The sequence below is a fragment of the Egretta garzetta genome, unplaced genomic scaffold, assembly GCF_000687185.1.
Source record: "Egretta garzetta isolate BGI_Z169 unplaced genomic scaffold, ASM68718v1 scaffold139, whole genome shotgun sequence".
Taxonomy (NCBI): Eukaryota; Metazoa; Chordata; class Aves; order Pelecaniformes; family Ardeidae; genus Egretta; species Egretta garzetta.
In genome coordinates, this window is record NW_009260832.1 from 322,722 (window position 1) to 326,993 (window position 4,272).

Genomic DNA, 4,272 nt, shown 5'->3' on the forward strand with positions numbered 1-4,272 from the left:
CCTGACCCGAGGGACAGGTCACCTCACGCGAAGTCCAGGCGCCTGCAGTGCTGCGGCTGGTGGCCCCGTGGTGCCGGCCGGCACAGGGAAGGCAGGCACAGTGGGCAGAGCTGGCTGGAAGGCGGGGTGCAGGCACCGTGGGCAATTCCCCAAATTAAACTCACCTGCCTGCTTTTTCAGGGGGAGGCTGGGGAGGGGGCCGCAGCTTTGTTGCCTCTGCCGTGGTGAGGGTAACTGCTGGCTACTGAGCCAACAACCTAACCCTGACCAACGACGGGGAGACCAAACCCTCTGTCCCACCTCAGCTCTGGGGAGGACAGCTCTTCTCACCACACAGCCCTGTGGCTGGCAGAGCCCACAAAGCCCCCCCCGAGCCAGCCAGGAGTCCCCCCACCAGCCCTCCTGCTCCCTGCCAGATCACCCCAGCAGGGCTGTGGGATGCTGTGGTGACTGCAGGCTGCTCCAGCACCAGCGTTAGGGTCCTGCCATGGCTTTGGGCTGGTCATGGCTGCTCCCTGGGTGGGGGAAGCAGCAGTGGGCTGAGGAGATGCTGTGTGGTGGGAGGAGGGAAAACTGTGGGGCCAACAGCCATGAGGAGAAAGCAGTATTTTGGATAAGAGGCTTGTTCAAGTATGACTTGAACCCTGGACTGGTTGGCAGTTTGTGGGAGAGGGGAGCAAGCAAAGGTAGCAAGGTGAGTCCAAGGGCTATGGCAAAAAAGGAAAAAGAAAGCTCTATGCAATGGAAGAGTTTGGGATATTTTAGAAAAATAGGCTAATGCAAAAAAACTGACAGCAAGAAGTACATTTTCAGACTGGAAAAATGCTAAGGCAGCACAAAAATCTGGCACCAGCACCTGCCTCACCCCTGTGGGGAGCAGAGGAGCTCGGGGCACCAGCAATGCCTACCCCCTGGTGCAGGTGGGCCCTGCTTCCAGCTCTGTCCTTGGCAAATCCCCATCAGGAAGGGGCTGCAGAAGGAGCGGGGACCGATGTCTCCATCCCAGGCTGGCTGCAGGCTCAAAGCTGAACAATTATTTGAATTGTCACAGGGGGGGTGAACTGCGACCAGGCACCTTACGAAGGAGTCTGCCACCACCACTGCTGCTGCTGCCACCACCGCCATGGGTCAGAGGCGTCATGCTGGCACTGACCACCAGTTGGGACTGAAGCGTCAGCATTTGGATAAATCAGTTGCACGAGATTTACTGAGAGTCTTACAAAGAGCAAATCGACCTCTGGTCAGCCCTGTGCAAACACTCAGAAGCGGTGGGCAGGGGTGAGGACCCACATAGAGGTAGGAAATACCTGCACCTGCCAGACCCTGGTTGTTCTAGAGAAACTTAAAACACCTGAGGGCTCGGGGGTGGAGTGAGAGCTGGTTCGTTCAGGTGTTTAGAATTTTTTCTTTTTGTTTTTCCCCTCTGGTAGTTTGAAATAAGAGGCTAGGTCAGCGCTCTTAGTATCTGTAGGATGTCACTTGGACTGTGGTGATCCATCCCAACAAATAAGCAGGTTAGTGGTCTTAATGTTGTCCCTGTGAGAGGTGGGAGGGAAATAGCTGTGATGCTCCCCTGTGGTCCAGGGGAGCAGCTGGATCATTTGCTTGTGTTGATTTTGGACACGAAATCTTTGCAGCAAGCCGTTTGTTTTGCAGCATGCCTTCACATGAATGAGCAAACCCTCCTGTTTACTGCTGGTGAGTGGCCTTAAAAATGTGTGACCTAGCTTTGCCATGTTCGTCCCTAAATCTGTACATGAAAGTACAAATTTACTTGAAGAACTTTTGCTTGTGTGCTGGTTTTGGCTGGGGTAAAGTTGACTTTCTTTGCGGTAGCTGGTATGGGGCTATGGTTTAGGTTTGTGCTGGAAACAGGGTTGATAACGCAGGGATGTTTTTGTTACTGCTGGGGGGGGCACAAGAAGCTGGGAGGGGGCACAGCTGGGACAGCTGACCCCAGGGGGATCCCACCCTGTATGATGTCATGCTCAGCACGTAAAGCTGGGGGAAGAAGAAGGAAGGGGGGACATCTGGAGCAATGGCGTTTGTCTTCCCAACTATTAGGTGTTTTGGAGCCCTGCTTTCCTGGGGATGGCTGAACCCCTGCCTGCCCATGGGAAGTGGTGAAGGAATTCCTTGCTTTGCTTTGCTTGTGTGCGTGGCTTTTGCTTTACCTGTTGAAGTGTCTTTATCTCAATCCACGAGTTTTCTCACTTTTACTCTTCCGACTCTCCTCTCCCCCATCCCACCAGGGTGGGGAATGAGTGAGCGGCTGTGTGGGACTTGGTTGCCAGCTGGGGTTAAACCACAGCAGCTTGCTAATAAGTAAAACTTTGAGCATGTGGTGGGACTTGGGGACCTGAAGGGGTCCTTTCCATCCTGAGTGGTTCTGCGTAAACAGTGTGTTGAGTGGCAGCATCTGTACCAGATCTGAATGAATGGTATATATGAATATTTAAAATAATTATAAACTAATATTATTAGAACAAGTAGAGGCTTATCACCTGTTGACCCTGTACTGGAATCCTCACCTATATTGAAAATAACTTTTAAAAATAGTTTTAAATTTATCTGGAGCTACCTGAATCTTAACATATTAGAGGATGGATCTGCAACATTGCATGGGCATCCAGAGGAGGAGATGGAGGGTACAGCTAGTAACTGGTGGTTTTGTGTTTCAAATTCTGTTTACTTCAATAAGAACCATATTTGGCACAAACAGATCTTGGAAAAATGCCTCCTTTATACACATTTTGAAACATTTTTGTCTTTTTTGGGCATGTATAAGAGTGTTCCACTTATTAGCCATTGCATAGCATTTAATTATGTAACTAGAATATGAACTCCAATAGGTAAAATACAATACTTGTTGATTTTATGCCCAGCTGAAGAGGGAAAGCAACCAATTTTGCAGTAATGAAATAGGTGATATTTAGCTTGTTGAAGTCTTTTCATTGGTGTTCCCTTGCAGGGGCACACACAGTGGTTATATGAACCCCGACTTTATTCACAACGTGTATATTGGGATGCAAAGCCAGGTGGTCCTTGCTGACTGTTAGTGAACAAACTACTGATGCTCAGGACCTCCCCCTGCCCACCATCCCCACCCACCAGCTTAACGACTACGAGGTTCTGGCACAACTTCACAGTTTCTGCTTGGATGTGAAGAAAAGCCCAGGTGTAAATCTGATAATAGCTCGTATGGGGCTTAACAAAACAAAACTGCTGAGCCAGTTCCTATTAGAACTTGTATGTTACAAATGCTGGTATGCTACAAATTCTGCTTGTCATCTGCTTGCCTGCTGGGCACTGGTATTTAAACAAAGCATATATTTTGTGTCCAGCATTTAAGTTTATAAGTCTTGGGGGCGTTTGGTTTTTTGTCTGTGTGTTTGGTGGGGTGTGTGTGTGGTTTGTTTTTTTTTTTTTTTTAAATCTGCCATGTATGCCTTTCCACATACTAAGCATCCTGCATCTTCACCTGGTGGTGGGCTGTGGGGAGCAGGATTTGGCCTGTTTGTAGGGTGGGATGCTGCAGGGAGGGCGCCCTGTCCAGTCCTGGGGCTTGGCGGCACTGTAGCACAACAGGGGAATTAGGCAAATGTCTACAGTGAGGGAGCTCCAGTTAAACTGGTTCCAGTGCCGATCGCGTCTGAACAGTCCCCAGGTATCTGTTTCAAGATCCGGGTGAGGCTTTCTTTAATCTTGTTGCAGCGAATGGCTGTAAACATTTCTGTAGCTGTTCAGGCTCAAGCCAAGCTGGTTAAGGTAATGTGAAATTCAAGGTCAAAAGGTGAAATGCTGCTAAATTTAAGATTCAAGTTTATGCACACGAGTAAATGGTTACTTGGATCGTTTCCATTTAGAATCATAGAATCACTTTGGTTGGAAAAGACCTTTGAGATCATCGAGTCCAACCTTTAACCTAACCCTGCCATCCCACCACTAAACCATGTCCCTAAGCACCTCATCTATCCTTTTAAATACCTCCGGTGATGAGGACTCGACCATGTCCCCGGGCAGCCCATTCCAGAGCCTGACAACCCTTCTGGTGAAGAAGTTTTTCCTAATGTCTAGCCTAAACCTGCCCTGGTGCAGCTTCAAACCATTCCTCCTTGTCCTATCATCTGTTACCAGGGAGAAGAGGCCGACCCCCACCTCCCTACAGCCTCCTGTCAGGCAACTGTAGAGGGCGATCAGGTCTCCCCTCAGCCTCCTCTTCTCCAGACTAAACAACCCCAGTTCCCTCAGCCGCTCCTCGTATGACTTGTG